Here is a 21,638-nt window from a genome sequence, read left to right as displayed (position 1 = left end):
ACAATGTTATGTATCCAAAGTCAGAGCCTATTATTAGGTGCAAGTTTGAAAGTATGTTTACCAGGATAGTCATGATGATATTGGTTGGTAGCACTGGTTTTATACAATAGTTTCATGAGGAAATCAGATGTCTTACACTTGTCTGCCCCAGTATCCTGGGTTCAAATACCCCAGCAGTACTTAAATAGAAATAATTGGGAACTGCTCGTCTGTCCTGCACAGTCTATAAAACAGTATCCAGTTCAGTTTATTTTCTGATAGATCCAGGCTGCATCACTGATTAGGGATTCCAGTCAGAGGACGTTTTGGAGAGCAAGACAGAGGCAGAGAAGTGCCAATGTCTATAAAACCCTTTGGGAATATTTGATGTCATGGTGACACATGGAGATGCTGACATAAAAAAAAAGCCACTTCCAGCTGGTGATAATTAAAATCAACTTCACCAGCAGTACCGTGTGTGCCCTCTTGTGGAAGATGCAAGAGATAGTGAAACAAGACGACATAAAGCTGGCAATTAGAGCCTTTTAAAAACATAATACATACAGTTACCCATCAATCTGAGCATCTAGAAACTGTGCAGCACAGGGAGGTGAGGATAAGGAGATGTGGAAGACAACCGGTTTAATAGGTAGTATGCAAACACGTGACAAAACATGTTGGTTGTGTATACCAACCAACATGGCTGACTTCCAGGTTGGGAAATAAGCGTGACGTCACATGTACACGATCTATATGGTTTAAAAGTGGCTGTGGAGAAGGTCAAGTGTCAGTAAAGGAGCTGATGTAACGGTGAAGTACAAACGAGAGAGATGAGAGAACTGATGCTGCAGGTGAGTGATGGGTGGCGGGGGAATGAGCGTAGATTAAGGGAGCTGTATTTCAGAAAAGAATTTCTTACACGTCCTTAAAAAGTCCAGTGATTTTCTTCCGCTCTGGGTAGAAGAGACGGGATGCAAGAGCTGTTTGAGAAGCAGCTCCACCAGAAACCATGACACAAACTTGTTATCCTAAGCATGAGAGGCAGTGACATGAAGAAGGCCGCTGGTAGCGTGACAGCCATTGTTAGCATATCAAACATGCACAGCCAGTCTTAACACAAGCAACCCCCCCCCACACTCCGGCACGGGGACTTTGAAGCATCAACCACTCAAACACACACTTATCAGAGTTGGAACATCAGCTGGGGGAAATGACGACATGCGTGTGACCTCTTATGCATGTACACAACCTCTCACTAGCTTTCATTACAGGGATGAATACATGGACAGAAAGTTTGCAGATGGCAACTTGTGTATGCAAACTGAACAATAAGTGTGACTTTTACACTCCCTCTCACTGGGTAAGTGCGTTTTCAGATTCCAATCACATCGGCCCTCGTCTGAAAACGGCACTAAAATATGAAACTGTGCTGCTTCATTATTTAATCATTTGTGATCTTAATTTATCAACATAAAAAGGAAAACGCAACCATAAGTGACAAGATGATACATATATGTAGGGATTGTTGTTAAGAGAACAGTAGTAGTGGAAAGGACAGCTGGAGCCGTTCAGAATATAACCCAAAGCATAAAATATTAATAGTGGTTGAATTCTGACATGAAGCTATGCTCCACATTACAATTCTAGTCGGTGCCCTTTCTCAAGATTCTGCCTGTTGCCAGAAAAGTGCCGACAACAAAGTGCAAAGCAAAGAAAAACTAAAACTACAATGTCAGTTGCAACTTCTGAACATATTACCAATTCTTATTCTGAGCATAAAACAAGTCTGTTATGACATTTAAGTTTCACAGTTGTGTGAAAAGGTTTGTTTTTCAGAAAAGTTGAATCTTGCAAGTTCTTTCTTGGACGACTGATTAGTTATTTTATCTTGCACAGGATGTTCGGTCAACTGTCCGACATATTTAAGTGTAACTTTTAACAGAAGAGCCAATGTGAGGACACACAGCATTTATTAGTGCGCCTTTGTCTGCATCCGTTCTTTGAGTCAAGCCTAAGGCCCCTCCACTCTGTGTTTGGGCTGTACCAGACAGTGGTAATAAAAGAGTTGGACGTCGATCCAAAACTGTGATCCAAGTCCTCTGAGTGACGCAAGTTCAGAACATGCCTCAGCTTGTATTATCACGGTATGATTCACCAGGCTTCCATCGCACCATCTGACGAGCCTCAAAGTGTAGTAAAGTGCACCGTCTGTCTCAGATTGCGTCTAAGATTTTGTCAGACACGTCTCAGTTTAGAGGTAAACTGTGGCACATTAGTTTGTTTAGAGAACGAGACTTAACTTCCTATTCTTAGTAACTATATATATATATTCCTACCATGAAGATTGACTAGAACCCTGATCCCATTGGTTGTCCCTGATATTTGTCTGTAAACAAATCTGATTAAAGTAATGCATCAGTAAGAAACGTTTATATTTCTAGCGAGCAGGTGAAAAAGCCACCGCCCAACCTGCAGACCTGTGATGGTGCTTATTAGAGTATGTCATCTCATCCCTCATCGCAGACACACACAGCTCAGAGTCACAGGGTATGGCAAGTGCAATTATGAGTCTGAACTGTGAGTGCAACACAATCCAGAAAGTCTCCAACCATGCGTCACAGTTACAAAGAACTTTGAGCACTGTTTGCATGGGAGAAGTCCAGTAACAGCCTTCGAGAGACGGGAAACCAAGAGAAAATGTCCCAGACTGAAAGGAGCACAAACTAGAGGTCAAGCAACTTAAGTGGTCTGTGAGAAGAGAAGAGGAATCTTACCATGAAAGCATTTCCCAGAACAGTCAGAGGCTCTCACACAGCTATGTGAACACGCAATCGCAGCAGCAAAGAAGAAGAAGAGAGGGAATACTTGGTCCTCAGTCTGAAGTCCTAAATGAGGTCAGTACACAGTCAACCGCCAGACGAGTGTGGGACAGGGCTGAGCCGGACAAAAAGAGTGCGTGTTTGTTTCGGTAAGTCGGTGAGTTCCTGCTTGTGACGAGAGGGAAAACAGCCTGGCTCCAGTTCCCAGCTAAGGCAGGAAAACAGCTGCTGCAGGGAGGAGGGAAGAGAGGGGAAGATAGAGAGGGAGGGAGAAGGGGAGGGCTTAGTGTGGAGCACGCTCAAGTGTTTCCCAAAGCAAAACCACCCTCTCTCACAGATGCCTCCAGAAGACGGTGGAAAGAAATGTGACCACATATTTGCAATTAACAGCTTGTTTTCACTTCGCTATGCTGAACTGGACAGAAGACATTGGGCCAGTTCAGTTTGCTGAAGTAGGTATTTAGGATTGAGAAGTTTCCCTTTCAACACCAGTAGGCTCGTCTGTGAAACATACATCATCTAGAGCCGACCTGAAGCTGCTGCCTTGCTATACAAACAGATTAGGGATTGTGTTTCCTTTACTGATGGTACAGAATGAGATATTAAAAAGGAGGGAGCGACAGGACGACACGGGTCGGATTCGAACCCCGGCAGGGCTGAAGCAAGGACTCCGCCGCCTTTGCATACAAGTCTCCTGCTCTACCAGAACACAATACGAAATATGAACCGCAGTATGAACTCGATCAAGCTGTGACGTGATTGAGTTAGACGTTCTGTGCTCCGCTGCATTCAGGTACAACGTGAAGAGATTCTCATTTGGATCTCTGGAGTTGCTTCGCAGACTGTGGACTTCTTCCCAACGGACTGTATAGACGTCTGTGACAACAAGCAGACAGACTGACTCTACATTTATCAGGGACTCAATTATTTTCCTCTAGACTTGGACTTGGCTTCTTACTCTACAAATTTGAAGAAATATAACTTGAAACTTTGATGCACCTTTGCCTCAGCGATCTTTTATCATTCAACCCACGACTATTCCATCGTATGAAGCTGACTACTATTCACATTTGCTGTTCATCTTAATGAGGACATTCAATTTAGTTTTAAAGATGTTTAATAAAAATAAATGATATTGCATTTGTTTTCAGTGCATCATTTGACTGAACACAGCAGCCAGGCTGGTGACACCATGAGGCTTACTAAGACACTTGTTGGATGGATTAAACAGAGACAAATATTGACATTTACAGATTCCTTTTCGGGCATTTTTGCCAACGCAGTGTCTCTTTGAAATGACCTTACCACGACCAGGGCAAAAAATGGAAAGTGGCCTGATGGTGGAACCAGACCATGAGAACAAAAACAAACAGATTTCTCATGGGGTTTTGAGCCTTTAAAAATGTGTTCTGGTTAGATTTCAAGCGAATAAGTTTGGCCCAGCAGAACAATTCAATGCAGCTTTTGATATTACGATGCGCGTGTACAACAAGCTCAGTTGACAAAGTACCCCACTCAAACCTTCTCCTTGGCTGACACCATCCCCCCCACTCCGTACCTATGTGTTCATGCTTCTCTCCCTCTCATCTTTCTCCCCTGGGAGACAAGAAAGCCCTCCTCTTACTTGTTAACCCCCCCCCCCCCCAGCAAATGCACAACAGCATTCCTCTCTGCATGCTTGCACTCTTCCGTCTAAAGAGCGTTTTAAGCTGAATTCCATATACATTAACACAATTTGACTTGGTGTAAATCAACTCAAGCAAGAAACCCACACTGGAGCTTGCACTGTAAAGAAAATAAAAGATACACTGATGACATTCATAACAGATTCAACTACTCCCCCTCAGGCTGACGGCAGAACTACCTTGTGTTGACGTGGTCTGGTGCATTGATATGAGAGCAGCAAGAAGCCGAATGACCTCAAGGCATCAGACCGAGTGGGCCAGAACTAAACTCCATAGACATCCATGTGTTGGTTGGTTTGTACGAAAAAGGAAAACATTTAGTTGAGTCATTGACTGCAACAACAAGAACTTGGAAGGCAGTTAATTGCAGGGACTAACGATTGGCAAGAAGACGTAATAGGGTGATGAAGATAAGACAAACTGATTATTTAAGAACAATGGCGTTGGGACTGTACCTTGATGGAAACAAACAGCATAAACTGCACTCTGATTAAAAACATTAAAGCCATTCTCCTTCCATCTCCCATAAAGTAGGTGGATGACTTGACAATGTGCAGATCGAAGAGTCTAGTCAGCCAAGGTAGTGGGCCAGTCAATAAAAGACCCATTTGCCCAAATGACTTCCTGCTCCTCAGACAAACCTAATAGAGGATGAGTAGCAGTTTGCCGTCTCCGTGTCTACGTTTACCCAGAAAAAGAATCTGTTGGCAACCTCGTGTTGGAAGTTGGAGCCAAAGCTAACTTTCTCTGCGAGTCCAGCTCGTTCTTTCTTCTGTCCACAAACACATGGGCGCAATCCAAACACCGGAGACATGCAGGTAAACCTGCCTCCACACTAATGTCTCCCAAATGTTGGAGGAAGATGTGATGATCACCAAATAAACTCACCCAAAACACACAAGGTGGAGTTAGATGATATTTACCTTCACATATGGCAATATTTTTTATTCAATACCTCAACATGTATTGGTGGTATGGCTTCGTTGCTAAGCACTCTCTGCCATACCACACATCTGGGCCCTTCTGTGTGGAGTTGGCTCTAAGTGCTGACAGGTGTTTGCTCGTCTGTGTGTTAGCCTTATGTTTCCTTGGTGATCGGGACGCACTGCAGCCTCTGTTGACCCTTTACAGGACGAGGCAGGTAAAGAGTAGAGATGGAGATGACGCATGGTCCATACGGTCATCTAAACTACGCGTAGGCAAATAAGTGTGACCTCCATAAACAGGCTTTGCTGGGTGCAAGAAAGATGCTCATCTTTTGGCTTTCGCATTTTAGGCATTCACGGAAAATCACTTTTGCTCCTTCCTAGTCTAGTGTGGCCAGAACAGTTTTCCATTTAAACATAATTGTGGAGTTTGATGGATTTTGCTTCAGGACTAGCTCGCAGCATTGTCATGCTAAGCACACACACACACACACACACACACACACACACACACACCCAGTCTCTTCGCACAATAGGATTGGAAGATAGGCTGCTTACTTATTACAAGTGAATTGCAGTCATTTGACAGTGGACATCCAACTCTAATGGTTAGCTGAAGCTCCATGGCATATACTCCAGTCCAGTATCCATTAGTGTGGATAACTAGAGACTGACTAGGTAGCAGGGGTCACTGACTTCACCTGAACTAACTGAATCCTGATTGTGAATATAGCAGACATACAACAGTAACTTCCCTTACAGTAAGCACACAGAGACTATACCTGTTGTTTCTGCTTGGTCGTGTCTGCTGGAGCTCAAAGACTACACACTTCCACGGCAGACAAAATCAAATCACCACAAAAAAAATAGTAACACCTGCTCAGTGACTCGCTCTGCTGGCTTTTTCACTTCGTCTACAGGGTGTTTCATAAAGAGCCTGCCTTTCTTCAGTCAGGCAGGACTAGTTTACAGGAAATATCCGTTTCATAAAAAGGAGGTTTAAAGAATGTGGTTTAAGTTTAAAATCCAGACTAAGGCTTTATGGTTTAGCTTCACCTCAAGTTTATCAGACTGGAACTATACCCGTGTGAAGTCTGAGCAGCTAACAGTTCTTTCTTTGTATATTGCTTTTTATAACAAGCCCTACTTTTCTGAGCTACCTGAATAAAAACACCTCAAAGATCCTTGATTATATAATAGACATTTTTAACAAGTTCTGCAAGGGAAACATTGACTTAAAGTCCACTAAAGCCTTTATTAAAAAGGAGTATTGATTGCATTACAAAGTACAGGGGTCTGTATTGATTCTCCCTCCTTGTGCCTCAGAGAAATAGGTTTTTAGCATTATTTACCATGCGTTTTAGGCAAATGAATAAAGACCCATTTGCCTAAAACACACAGTAAATAACCCTAAACACAAAACTCCTTTCTCATCACCTTGAACATACGTGAGCAGACTCAGAACTAACTATGGTTCTTTCTTTTTTTAGTTCCCTGATGTTTTCTGTAACTTCAGAAGCTTTACCTACGTTTAGTTTTAGTAAATACCTGATTCTGTAGATTTCATTCTCACAGATGCAAAGACATGGGTCAGCTGCACCCATGTCACACTTCTAAAGTCTACTGTAGCATTTAGTGACATAGACCATTGTATGGATGAAACCTTAGCCAAAACTCTCCAAGCCTGAAGCACACATCAGCTGCTTTCGGGTTAGGACCCGTTGCAATATTTAGCAGCCACCTGGGATCAGTTTCCCTGTGCCTACAGGTAAACCCAAACCAGTCTGATCAGGTATCTACAGCTGGGTTATAGAATGAGAGGTAGATCCACGCTCAGTCATTTCCAAACAAAATATTGTGTTCGGATCCTTCACTTAAGTAAAAGTACCAATACAATAATGTGGTCCTTTACAAGTAAAAGCTGAACATTGAAAATCCTACTTGAGCCACGATACGATTTAAGATTTAAGACTGGATTTAATTAACTTGTCTCATATCGATCGCAGGCTACGATCGATATGAGACAAGTTAATACGTCCATTTAACAACCAGTTATATTTATAAAATATCAATATCCCCAAAAATATGATTTGACAATTTTATTACTGGGCTCTTCCAGACATTTAAATAAAACTATCACCTACCTTTTTTTAAATTAAAAATAATAATCAGAAGGGTTATGAGATGAGTAATGAGAGAAGAAAAAACTAGGTTCTGCTTTACTAATCTGTAATCTGACCTTTTCTATAGTTTTTATGTTTCCTGAAATACTGAATCATTTACTTATATGAAACCCTCTGAAAGATTTAGAGGGAAATGTCTCATCAGTAAATACAAGAAGTATCTCAAAATTGTAATGGAGTACAGTACTTCAGTAAATGTACTTTCCACCACAGTCACTTCCTGGGTCAAGGCCATCCTTACATTACTAATATCATCCAACAATGTAGACGGAAAAAAGAAGGCAGTGCTGAAGTACAGGAGGAAGGAGGACGAGCAGACTGTTGTGCGATTGGAAGCTAACCTCTTAATCCAGCGAGTGCAGGAGTCTTGAGAAAAATGCATCTCTGCCAAGTCAACAGGGCACACCATCGAGCTCTGGTTGTTTCATGTTGAGAAAAAACCGTAAAGACAATGAAAAGGCGTTTGCTGGTGGGATGCTCCATTTCATTTCAAGGGTGTCGTTTCAGCAAACCAAATAGCATAAATGTTTGTCTTGTGGGTCAGTACATATTGGCCCATTTACAGCAGTCTGAAAGAGGTGCTCCTTATTTATTAACAATGGTTAGGAGAGTATCCTAATGAGCTCGAACACTGAACACTCAAGAGCACGATTAGAGAGAATGTTCTGCATTATACATACTAAGTGCCACTTGAGGGGCTGGAGGGGCTTCTCCTGAGAAATGTTTTGTTGGTTTGGGTCCAGTTCAAACTCAGGCTAAGATGAAGCAATTTAATAAAAAGGAAACAGTGACATAAGAGATAATAAAGGGAGCGAGAAGGCAAAGAAGAGGAAATCTCCGCTCTTTGGAATGTGCATGAGCCAGTGCAATCGTAATGTTCATCAAATTTTAAGACCACGCCTCTTCAAACATTAAAGAGACAGCACAGTGCCATTGGCAGTTCAAGCTGGTGATCAAGCCAAGGAAAAGCTGCTGCAACAATGCACAAACGCATGCACACATTTAAGAAGAGGGCGAGTCAGCACTTCCTAGAAATATGAATAAGGGTGTTCCAGTAAGGAGGACAGACCGGGGCACTGCTGCAGCTTCAGTGCCAACATTAGCTCCCTGTGGTCAAGCACTACTTTAAATCCTCAAACTCCATAAAGCACTCAAAGTGTAGCTTCAGTGGAGTAGTTAGGTTCAAGATCCTTTATATGTATTCAAGACATCAAATCCTTCTTGGCCTGTGGCAGTCACACAATGCAAGTTATCAATAGATTTGTCCCAGTGACTGGGTTTCCAGTGGTTCTTTTTACACACACATGCACAGCATCCTGAGAGGTTTCACCTCGATAAGTATACATTCAAATGAGCAAAGGAGAGAATGTTTGGGAGTGCTGGATCGGTGCACAGTGAGTCATGTCTGCACCAAAGTTGTGAATGTGCCATCATTGGGAGATTGAGGATTCGCACAATGATTAAATGAACCGTGGAGCACCAAGTAACCCTCTTAAGGACCCCTAAGGTATCGAGTTCATTAGGAAACTTTAACTGGTTAAAAAGAAAAAAACAGGGTATCAATTTATCTAATGAAAACTTAATGAACAGCAGATCAATAAACTCAGAAATCACTTTTTAGACAATTACCTATAATCCAGAGTACACCAAACTTACACTCAAAAAGGGTCTTTGAGCTAAATTGCTGCTATAATGGCTTCAAAAATGATCCACTGTTTCAATATGGTGTCAGCAGAGTGCATCTCCTCCAAATTATATTATAGAGAAAACAAGTAAACACATGCAGGCACACATACAACCGACTGATCCAGGCCCCGATAGTGTGTGTGGCCTGACGAGACAGCAGGATGGCTTACACGGAAGCCTTCTCTGCAATGCCCCTCACGCCTCACCACCTGTTTCCTCCCACATACAGCTCCAGTAACAGCCAGTGTGCTGAAGTGAGCTGGTGTGGAAACAAAGGTCAAGGTGATCCGAGTGACTTAGAAACAGAAGAGCTCTGTCTTCACTATATCGGTGAAGCTTCCTCAACATGAAACAACAAAACCTTATCAAACAGGGAAGTTCTCTCTGGTCAAACACCACTAAAGGTTCCAACCTTTACTTAACCCAGGCTGGTTCCCTGTTCAGGATCACATCGCCCTCGTTCAAGGTCCTTATGCCCCAACTGCTCCACTGCTGGCAAGGTAATACCTGTCATTTCAATTACTGCACAAGTATTGTTGGATGCACAGGTGCTTGTTAGCATCTGTTGTATCATCCGCTGATGATTAAAGAGGACAATCAGTGCACAGTAACTGCTCCACAAGAGGAAAGAAGAAGAGGCCAGTGGGCTGGGAGCAGCTTTTAATGATTTGACAGTTTTAATGATGGTTAGAGGGAAGTGGGGGTGAACCATTTATCAGTAGGAGGCCCATGGGAGTCGTTTCTGCCTCATCTACCTTCTCTCCTTCCAGCACGACGTGTTTCAATCCAAAAACATTCTCATTCACAGCTATTGTCTGAGTCCGGGATGTCTATGGGCCTAGGCTGAAAAAGCGTCCATCACAGAGATTATTAAATTGTACAATAAAGACGCATGCAGAGTGACAATGTGGTGTGAAGATGGATCACCCTGTTAGAAGCCCCTGGGTGCTTCATCATCCCCTTCTTGTAATGCTGAATGCAATCGACTGCTGAAGAAATCATAAATAAATTCTCAAGTACTTCACACCAAGCACAGAAACACCTCAGCCAGAAGATTGGTAATATTGTGAACCTATAACCTTCCAGAACATTATGCAGAGCCCTTTGTTCAGCTGACAGCTAGTAAATATGGCTGAGAAAACTGATTTACAGTTTTCTCTTTATCAGAACTTTGGCTCTGCTAGGGCTGAGAAGAGTTCAACTTTCATTTAAAAAACCAAAACAATCAGCAGCTTACTTTAGTCACTGGGAAGGAAAACTAGAAATGGTGAGACAATCTACAGGAACATATGCACGCACCTTTGTCACGGTGGTGAGACTCCTCCTTGCTACACATTCTCTAATAAACACAAGCCAATTACTCTCCTTTGTTTGTTTTTTAAACAGGACACATTTGCAAGGAGCATCGGTACACTCCGTTACAAATTGGTGTCACTCTTCTCCAAAAATGGTTTTAAAAAAAGGAAGTGAATGTTCACAGGCCCGTCTCTGCAGAGCAATAAGACCATGCCTCACTCCTTCAAATATTTCCTCTAGTAAAGCAGCCAATTGGCAGCAAATTTTAACTGGCCATGCTCACACATTAGTTGACGCACTGCATGTAGGCCACAGGATGGTTCTGATGACATGGAACTTAGCCGAAAGGCATATTAGAAGATCAAAAAGTTCTGAGTCACTTTGACGGCTAAATTAGCTCAATGTGCCATTGTTGAGCTCGTGGCCTCATCTACCCCTGAGAAGATAAGTCATTAGCTACAGTCAAACACGGTGTGCGTTAACTTGGACGTCTTAATATGTTGCTGTGCTCAAGCACTTGATTGAGTCCTAATTAAAAATGCTTAACAACATTTGGAAAAGAGGGGGGGGGGGGGGGGGGGGGGGAACACACGGGTGTGGAAAGTGTCTGTTCCGTTTTTGCGTTGCTTTGATCTAACTTCCTCCTTCCCCAAACGCCCCAGAAACACTCGGCATCAAACATTAGTTTGTCCTAACCTCAGGAGAACTCTGCAGCACAGCAATGGTTGGTTAAGTGTTCCTTGGCACAACAACTTATCTGAACTACAAGGATATTAATGGTGCAATAAATCTGCACGCCAACTTTTTAAAACAAATAGACTTTTGTAGTAGCTTTTACGTCTTTAACAGAATACATGACCTACATACTCAACTCATGCACAAATATAGAGAAGCAGGAACGATTACAAGACTTCAGAAACAACCCGCTGCTGTGAACAAAGAGCCTGGCATCAGCAGGCTACAAAGCTGTTGAACGTCAGTGGAGCAGATCCATGATCACATTAGGACAGCTCAATTATTCATGTCCGTGCCGTGTGGCAAAACAATGGCTAAGTTCATGTGCTGGTTGAAACTAGAAGCATGTGCATTAGCGTGTTCAAGTCACATCAGAAGAAGATGCCGACATGAAACGTTCTTGATTTGTGAAATAAAAAACAGAGAGACTATTCCAGCACACGTTGGGTGAGAGGAGACGTGTACATTGGACAGAGTGCCAATTCTTACAAGATTTAACACGTACACAGGATGTTGACAGGTTTTCAAAATGTGCATTTGACCAATTGTAGTATTAAACTTGTGTTTGATGTTATATACAATAATAATAAATAAAGTGTTTTGCATTAGTGGAGTTGTAATAAATGTTCTGCAAAAGCACGGGGGTCTTATACTTCTGTTTACCTCTGCATTGGTCTAATCCACCAAACAGCTTTGAAATGATGTTGAATTCATTATTAAATCCACGTACAACGACATCTTTACTACTCTAAATATAAAAAAAGGTGCCAAGCATATTTTGGGTTTCAGCGAACAAAAGCTGACGCCGAGTTGCCCGCCTGACATCCACTTCTTCAAGTTGGTGCTGAGCCGTAAATAATGCTCAACTACGTGACAAAGTAAAATATTGCACTCATGGCTTATGAAAACACTCCTCTAAGCCGCCGCTTCAGAATATTGACAAGTGCATATGCTGTGCTCCTGTAATCCTGCATTTCTGTTTCACCACACTGACAGCAAGCAGCCATGTATGACTGCACTTCTCTGCAACATATACACTGTGCAGGAGGTCACCTGAGGTGAGACGATGCAGACTAGTTGTGTCTATGTGTGGACTCTGCCCTCGCAATGACCCCGTGGTTTGGGCACGCTGTTATGCATTGCGGACTGATGGAAAAGATGCAGGGGGAGAAGGCATTGAGTGGGAGGAGGAAACGGCAGGATGTCTGGTTTAAAACATTAACGAGGAAACTGCCTGCTTCCAGATTTAAACTTCTTTTTGTTGGATACAAAGATGAGCCGCTAGCTTATAAAAAGGCAATCTATGCTCAGAACCAAGGTTCCCCATGTAGAGGGAATAAGAACTAAAGTGTCAAACACCTACCAGCGCTCTCGGCTCAAAACATGGGACTAAAGAGCTGCTCCATTAAACGACACAACAGAGCAATCATAAAGCATCCTGTGTGGAAGTCAGTTTTATTTCTGCTGGTAAGAGTTTGGGATCAGCTGCAGTTACAAGAGGCTTTCTAAACCTTCCTTTATTGCCTGAAAGACTTTATTAGGCCGACCGTCCTCGTCCCCCATCTATTGATCCCGCCTCCTCAGTCTTTGCGTCTCCTCATATGACATTTGATTCTCAGTCTGCCCACTATTCATCTCCACTCTAAGAGACAAATTATGCTAGAAAATAACTTGTGCCTTATGCGTTTATAGCTGCTCATAATGGCCACGCTCGGGGCGAAAGACGAGGTGATACTCGTTTAAACGTGGCCCATATCAGACAGTCCTGGACAGGTGAACTGGGGACTCTGTTGTCTGTTTTGCACAGACGCTGCAGGTGAAGATAAATTATGGATTTAAACTGTGTGTGCATTAGTTATAGTCACTTCACCCACAGCACCACTGCATGCAAGACACTAATCTTGTTGATTAACGATTAAATTATCGGTTAGCAAGGGTCGGGAAAAAGAATCCTATATTAGCATCGAACCGGCTGCAGAACCTCACGCTTTGTGAAAAGTTGCACTTGAACACAACATAATGGCCACAGCTGGGTGCCACCTGAAAGTCTTCCCCAGTTACCTTAACTGGTTTTTAAAATGACCCAGCTGATGTATATTCTTTCTTCTAGAATCTACTGCTAGTTTAAGTGCACAGTGCATTTAGTGAATGCTACTCTCAAGAGTAGTTTCCATTCACAGTTAGAGTTAGTAGCTCAATGCAGCACATAATGCAGAGCTTCGGTGTACCAGTATAGAAACATGTGGGTGGAAGCTTCTTCCAGGAGGAGCACTTTACACCACATCCTTCTCAGATGTGAAAGATAAACAGCCCTAGTAACTTGTGTGGCACATCCTCGCTCTCTACCTGTCTCTCCTTAGTGAGGAGCATCCATCATCTGCCTGAAGAGCTGGGTGAGAATCAATTCTTCAGCATGCATCACTCACCCAGCAGCGACAGGCATCACTGGCTTGCATGTGGAGTAACCTATTCTGTTATAATCATGCCTAAAGGAGGAAAGTGATGAGTAGGATTTACTTCAAATTGGTAAGCATATTATAGAAACTCTTGTGCTGAAAAGGTTCCAGTTAAATCAGTACTGACAGTCTGAAGCCGGTGGCAACGTGCTACAATCAGAGACATACCGATGACAGGGTGGGCAGGTCGAGCATAGCACCGTCTCACCAGAGATCCCCTCCATTAGAAGAAGCCCACAACATGACCCTCACAACTGAACCCGATGGAAAACGTTGCTGCTTCGCATGCAGCTCCTTCTGCTCAATCAACCACGTTATCAGGACACGGCAATGAAAACAATGTGTCTCACAGCACAGCAGCGACAGAAGCAATAAGGCTAAACTAAACAATCTCAGCCACAGGAACCAAAGTGCAGCTGCCGCTTTTAAGAACAATTATTCTCAACCAGTGACACTCATCCCAAATCATTTAAATGGCGTACAACAGCAACTAAACACGAGTGGCAGCGATTTAAACGAGCGATTCAATTTAGCGTGAGCCGCTCAAGTCATTAAATTCCATTACAAAGTGCAAACACAAGGGTATTACTGGCCTTTTAACATGACCCACTGTCCCGTAAAGCCCAGGCGTGGCACTGCTCAGCACCGCATTGATCTTAATGGGATTTCACATTAACATTCTACCGAGTCAGCATCAGGCACACTGGCTGCAGTGCCCCTCAGCTGAAACAGCCTCGGTGTGTGTGTGCAGCTGTGTGTGTGTGTGTGTGTGTGTGCACGAGAGAGTGCTGTATGGTGCAGCGTGACAGTAGGGTCTGACAATTATTAAACATTGTTAGGCTTCTACTGTAGTCACATCCCTCCAAGAGGAAGTATGTAGACTCTGACGGACACAGCAGAGAATATTTATGCAGCCGATCGAAAGTCACAAGCATCCTGTTTGGAAATAGAGTTCAATGCTGTTGTAGTTGCTTCTCTGGACGGTGACACGGCTTAACCTTTTTCTGAATGCATTAAAAAAAAAAGTGGCCATTTTAGAGCATCTCAGGCTCAGCCGTTCATCAGTCGACTGCTGCATTCAGGTAACATGAGACGGATCAGAAATGTGAGCAGCCGACTGTGAAGTGCTCAGAAGGAGATGTGCCGATAGAGCCGAAGCAATTATTTGATTGATCCAGATAGAAAAATTAACAACTATTATAATAACCAATTTAAGCAAAGATACGCTGCTTTAATTAGGAGGTGAAGTCAAATTAGCCATGTCATTCTGTGATTAAACGAACAAGTGCTAACAATGGTTCTACCGTCCGGAGAGAGAAGATGTTCCTGATCCATGTCAGGACTGGGTTTGTGGCAGGAGGCTGAAGGGGAGAGTAAGATGTGACCGGGTGTCACACAGCCGTCATCATTACTACTCATTAGCTACTTGACTAAAGAGGAACAACTCACCAAATATCCTCACAGTGACGTTCGTATAACAGTTGCATCATTAAAGTACCAACAGTGCACGGCTACTCTGCAGGCGAACTGCTCAACGTTCAGACAACCAGTCATTGTTCCACCTGGTGTAAAAGTCAGAAGTGATTCTTACGTACTCCATACTCACATGGCATTAGGTGCTTTGCTATAATTAAGTAGAAAAAGGGAACTAGGTTTCCACCTTTATAGAGTCCAGCTGCAATCTGTTGTACATGACTTGCAGACTTATATTAGGGTGTTGGAAGGCAACACTACATCAGCAAATACTCATGTTAAAACAGTCGTAGTATAGTCTTCGTTGTATTTCTATGGTGGATTCTATTCCCAGACAAATACCCAGGATGCATGCAGCAAAACATATTTGATTGGGCGGCAATCAACTGTAAACTCTGCACAAAGTCATTAGTTCAACCCTCCGCTTGGTCGCGTCCAAGACTGACCAATGCCCTTTTATTTGCTTCCTGGTAGACTCTGGAATTTAACAGATCTCCACTGTTGACCTGGGCACGTCCATGCCACCCCACCCTCCACCCTCGTGCTATCAGGGAGGTCATCTGATGTCAGACAGTGGTCGCTGGGTCAAACCCCAGATGGCAGGATATAAGAGTGCAGGGGTCAATAGTTATTCTATGATGGGAGCACATGACCTGGCGTTCCACAGTATAGGAAAGCTCATTGACATCTAAACCATGAGCCACGCTGACCATGAGGGAGTTGTCCTGCACAAATTGCTTACATGTTAAAAAAAGAAAAGATGTTTTTTGTTTACTGCCCCAACTGCAACTGAAAATGAGACCAACAATTGAGCCTCGCTAGCACATCAGCCAGCTATGTTCTCCATCTTACCATCTGCTGTGGTCCACCCACACAAATCTCTCATAACACTCTCTGGACAGTAGCCTGCCAATGCCCAGGAGGGCAAAGCAGATGGTGTAGTTAGGCAAAGCATTTAGCCTTTGAATAGCAGGCACACTTTAAATCAAATGGGCACTGAATTAAGTCAAACAGTCCACTTTTCTATCGCTTCGGGGGCTTTAGCGTGCCTCGTCTGCTCACCTGGGATAATGTGAGCCGACTGCGGCTGCTTGAAAACTCAACAAAATATAAGCAAATTAAAATGCTCTCTCATTTCCACGACACACACAGGGAGAAAGTAATTCAAGGGGAACCTGCCATTTGATTTATGCATGAATAAGGTATTAATAAAAAGTGACTGGTTTGCAACAGCAGACGTTGCCTCGTGTGAACCCTTCTCTCTTGAATGGAGCAAAACAGCGAGCCAGATATCTATTTCATTTCTGGCAGTTTGGTGTTGAAATCTATAGATTTACAAGTTGGACAATTACAAAACACATACTAGGTAGATGTAATGTTTCAGAAGTGTGTTCTTGAGGTTTCGGCGCATGAATGACTTCAATAAAAAGGCTTTGTTTTTTATTGAGTCATACCTTTTGCTGCAGAACCAGTCATAGCTGTTAGTTCACTGCGTGACAAACAACTCAACAAGTTAAATTCATTTAAATAAATACAAGGGACTAGTTTTATACCGAAATGATGTTTGGACGCCAGGTCATCATACACTACCCTACGTGCATTTCCTCTTTGTGCATTTGTTTGCCAACGCGGAATGAAACACTTAATGAACTAAATATTTAATAGAGTTTGGGGAGAAGCTCCTTGCAGGTTGCGATGGGAATGTTTCGGCTCTGTCGGGGAGAAAACACGAGAGGAAAGTTTCAAACAGGACTTTTCTTAAAGTAAAGCGACAACAGAACAGTCACGACTGTTGTCGGCACTATATAACGGAACAAACTTACCGTGCGGTACCGTGCGGCCAGCGTATCCAAGGCAAGACGCTTTGGAGAAAAGCGACCGGATAAAACCTCTCACGACGCCAAGTTTCCTTGTATCCACAGCGAAACCACGCAGTCAGCTGCGACGCAGAGTGACATGAAAGAGTTCAGAGCAAAGAGTTTAAAGTAAAGCAACAGAAAGCTGCTTGTACGAAGTGAGAGCACGCGCTACATGCAGCCGGGCGGCTTCTTTGTTCCTGCTGCACGCACCCTGCTCCGTGGATATTGTCACCGCTCGTGTGTCTCTGACAGCCGCTGATTGGTTGGAGGGTCGGGATCAAGAAAAGGTGACTGGTGTCAAGTTAGCCGGATTAACAAGCACGTGTTCCGATCAAGACGTGCATGAAACACACTTTTGTACAAACACTGTTCAGTGTGTGTGTGTGTGTTATAAGCAGGTTTGACGCTGCGTCACGTTTAATTCAGTGATTCTACACAGCGAGTTGTTTGGTTTCATGTTGCTGGAAGTTGTTTTATTCCTAAACGTGGCTGATTCCATGCTTTATTTTGTATGTACCACTTCTAAACTTCCTGTTTGATTCTATCTTTGTAAGGAGCTTGACGCAGGGTGGAGGCCACTTCATGCATTGGTTAGTTGTATTGTGAGCATAATCCGAATTATGGAGTTTATTTTCTTGCACTTGAAGTCACTTTCCTTTCCTACCAGGACACACTGATTCTATTCCCCATGCTATGTAACAATAAATACGTATACATAACTAAAATCATCTAGCTTTTCTTCTATCTCACGTCTTTGATGAATATGCATGCTTTATATTAATCTTATATATAACTCGTGCTCAACGGAAGATGTTTCTTTAAACTGTCATTAAGTGGGAGCAGCTGGATTAAATGGATTAAGCACAAGCTAAAGGGTAAACAGGCTTATTTCCCTCATCGTCTAATGCCACTTACCACAAAACCAGATGAAACCAGCTCACAGCTAACACACAGATTAACACTGAGGTGTGTTTAGACTCACGTGAGGTTATCGCTCAGAGGTTTCACTGTAACCACGCGGACTCCACCCACACTGAAATGTACACAGTTGTGTAACAAGTCTTATCAATATGGTAATCTGATTAGCATTTTAAGGTTCTAAATATGAATTTACGAGACGCATGTATTTGTATCACACCTGTAAGAGTTTACACAGCAGATTTAATTAGGAGCAGGTTCAGTCAGTACTAAACTAGACCATGGGCTCCCTGAGCAGCTGGCTTCAAGTCAAATCCAAAGAGAAGCAGAGAATTGAAGTGGATGGTTGAACACAGCAGGGGTCCTTTGCCTGTCAGCCTAAAACACTGAAGTTGATTTGCTTGGCTCTTTGCGCTGAGTCATAAAGAGAATAGTTCAACACTTTGCTAAATACACTTATTAATTTTCTTATTGAAAGTTGGATGAGTAGATCAATACTGCTCTCATGTCATTAAATATGAAGCTGGAGTCAGGAGCCTGTTAGCTCAGTTTATTACACTGCTTTGCAATTTACAGCTTTTTACTATTTTACCTGAAAAGCAGAGCGCTGCTATAATTAACAGACGTTGCTATGGACAACGGTCCTGAATCTAACAAGCAGCTCTTTTGAGCGGAAGCAATTAAATCATTTTTAAATCCAAAAGAATTTGCAATAATGACCCGCTCGCTGTGCATGACCCCTTATTCAGCAGAAGGACTGGAACCAGGGGGAAACAGTTGGCTTTGCTCTGTGCAAAGGTGAAAATGACATGTAATCCACACAGAGGCCTAATAATTAATACAAATGTGTGTAAAAACAACAAGTTATGGTTTTATGGGGTGTTATGTGTCGGGCAGGATGTCACTGCTCCAAGCCAAGTAGTCTAACGTATAACCTTCTATAGAAGTGCAACTTGTCCTTCTTGCCATTAGTGAGCTTCAGATGTGCTGGTAGGTTGTTAACACTAGACAGAGCCAGGCTAGCTGTTTCCCCCTGTTTCCAGTCTCTATGCTAAGCTAAGGCTAACAGTTGAGCATTTTAAAGTATTCCTTTAAATCTCTCTCTCTCTCTCTCTCTCTCTCTTTGTATACATATATACATATATATATATATATATATATATATATATATATATATATATAATATATATATATATATATATATATATACAGTATGTATATCAGTTTTTATATATATAAATATATATATATATAAATATATAACTAGCTGTCACTACAGTTAGTAAGAAGTCTGTTACTCATAACGTCAAAAAGTTGATCTCAGTGAAACAGAGACAGTTCCAACTGAACATGACTCAGAGCTCCCTAGCTGTGTGTGTGTGTGTGTGTGTGTGTGTGTGTGTGTGTGTGTGTGTGTGTGTGTGTGTGTGTGTGTGTATGCATGCAGTGGATTTAGTGTTGTGTAAGAGCAAGCTTTTGTGCATGTCTATTGTTTGTGAACAAAGCTGTGACAGTGCACGTTGGGATGTGTGTGTCTGCCCGTCGGCCTGCTTCTGACTTCAGAGGAAGCTGTCGTGGCTCTTTTCACCAGCGCGCCCTGAATCCTCCCCAAGTCCTCCGACAGAAACTTTGCATCAGATGTTTTCCTTCTCAGTCTTTGGTTTGGTCGTCTGCCTCGCTCCACCCCTGCACCTTTCTTTTCCCTTTTCTCCTTCTCCCTCCATTACGCTGGCGATGTGTCTCTATGCAGTCCTCGTGTCGTGTCTTCATCCTGTGGGTCTCTCTCGCCCCGGCCGGTTGTGGAGCCGCTCATAATTGGATGTTGGACTGACAGTTGAACAATGTCCCCGAATCACCAGGAGGATATCTGCTTGTTAGGAAATAAATAAAGTACTTGTCTTGACTTGACTCAACTTCCCTTCACTCTGCCTGTGTGTGTGGTGCGTGTGCGTGTGCGTGTGTGTGTGCGTGTGTGTGTGTGTGTGTCTGATTCTGATGATTACTGCACTGTGTATGTGTAATGTACAGTTCCGGCTGTGGCTCAGGAGGTGGAGCAGGTCGTCCACTCATCAGCAGATCGGCGGTTTATCCCCGGCTCCTCCAGTCCACAAGTGTCCTTGGACAAGATCCTGAAGCCCAAATGACCTCTCAGGGGTTTAGCTGTTGGTGTGTGAGCATTAGAATAAACGATGAGCAGCTTGGCAGCTTGTATGGCAGCCCGGTCATCGCTGGATGAATGCGTGTGACTGGGCAAATGTTACCATGTAGTGTGAAAGCACTATGAGTGTTCAGAAGACTACAAAGTTACAAAGTCAGTAATAAAATGCAGTCCAGTTATTATCTGTTTAGATCCTTCAATTCGGTTGGTCCAGCAGTCTGCTGCAGCACCTCAACAACTCAGAGCAAAGTCTCCCGTCGCACAAAGAACCGCTGCGTCCGTGCGATGCTTCATGTCATATGTGCAGGACTGGAAGAAACAGGAAAACCTTTGCTTTGGTTGCGTTGCATGTTTGTGGCTGTCCGTGAACAAAGGGAGGACAACACAGATGTATATCTACTTTTAGTTTAACTTGCAGTAAAGACAATCGACCACAGCTAAGAGTAGAACAGGAAAGTATTAGTTTGGATGACTTGTTGTCCCCATGATCACACAACAACCCGGTTAAATAAGTGCTTGGGGGAAGAAACAGAGGAAGGGCTGAAGAGGCAGAACAAAGTAATCTTCTTTTAATCCGTGCACGCAATGTGGTGTGCATGACGCCTTTTGTCTTTCTGTTCAAGGAAGACTTCAAGAAGTCTGAAGCCAGAAGAGTGGGTGACTCTTTCACCCTCGGCTAAAGCTGCAGCAGACAGAGCGCCATGCGCCGCACAGACTGCTCTGCTCCGCCTGGATGTGTGCAGCCAGTCAGTGACTCACGGAGAGCCTCCAATTACTGGTCGGGATTAGAAGGAGCGCAAGGAACAATGTGCACATGCAGAGTGAAGGGCAGAGATTTCATACAGAAAGTGGATTTCTTTGGATAATATGTGGTCGTAATTGTAAGCTTAGATCAAACCTATAACGGGGAGATCCCATTGTAAGAGATACACAGCACATATGGACGGGGAACCACTTGATGTTAAGCATGAAGCGGGCTTAAAGGGGCCTCTCTGTTCTGGCTCTGAAGGGAGCCTTGAAGTCCGATTGTGTAACGTGTAAAAGTTAACGACACACTTACTCTTACAGATGAAAAATGTATTTCATAAGCAATACATCACAATCTTGCTCAATTCAATACTCACAGGGGGTGTTGTTGCTTCACTTTGTCTGGTAGGACCAGTAGCTTATAATTCTTAATCAGTCTGAATCATTCATGGTGATGTCATCAGGGGTTATCTGGAATTTAAGACTTGAGGATTCAAATTCATACCAAAGCATGTGAATTACCTGAGTGTGAACTTTGAGGGGGGGGGGGGGGGGGTTAACCAGGCTGGGAGGAGCTAACAGAACACTCTGGGCTGTGTTCAGGGGAAAGTAGCATCCATGTTTTTGGAGCTTAACGTGTGGAGATCTCGGCCTCTGCTGCATCAGTGTTGACCGCTCCTTTAACGTTTGCAACTGGCTCCTTTAAGACTAGACACTT

At 43.2% G+C, this 21,638-nt stretch overlaps 1 protein-coding gene across 2 annotated transcripts in view; it reads right to left on the bottom strand.

The window, feature by feature from the left end:
• The window catches only part of LOC115018039 (SPRY domain-containing SOCS box protein 4-like), a 32,456-nt gene extending 15,093 nt beyond the window's left edge, over positions 1 to 17,363 (bottom strand). Inside the window, exon 1 of one of the 2 annotated variants that reach the window (XM_029446840.1) lies at positions 17,062 to 17,363. The gene's annotated coding sequence lies outside the window, so the exon portion shown is untranslated. Of the gene's footprint in view, positions 1 to 2,753; positions 2,989 to 17,061 lie in introns of those variants that run through there. The other variant, XM_029446841.1, reaches the window with a different exon arrangement.
• Positions 17,364 to 21,638: the final 4,275 nt, after the last annotated feature.

This window comes from Cottoperca gobio, chromosome 13 (assembly GCF_900634415.1).
Source record: "Cottoperca gobio chromosome 13, fCotGob3.1, whole genome shotgun sequence".
In the NCBI taxonomy this organism is placed as follows: domain Eukaryota; kingdom Metazoa; phylum Chordata; class Actinopteri; order Perciformes; family Bovichtidae; genus Cottoperca; species Cottoperca gobio.
The sequence above is the reverse complement of the archived record's forward strand: the minus strand, read 5'-3'. Positions and strand labels throughout refer to the sequence as shown.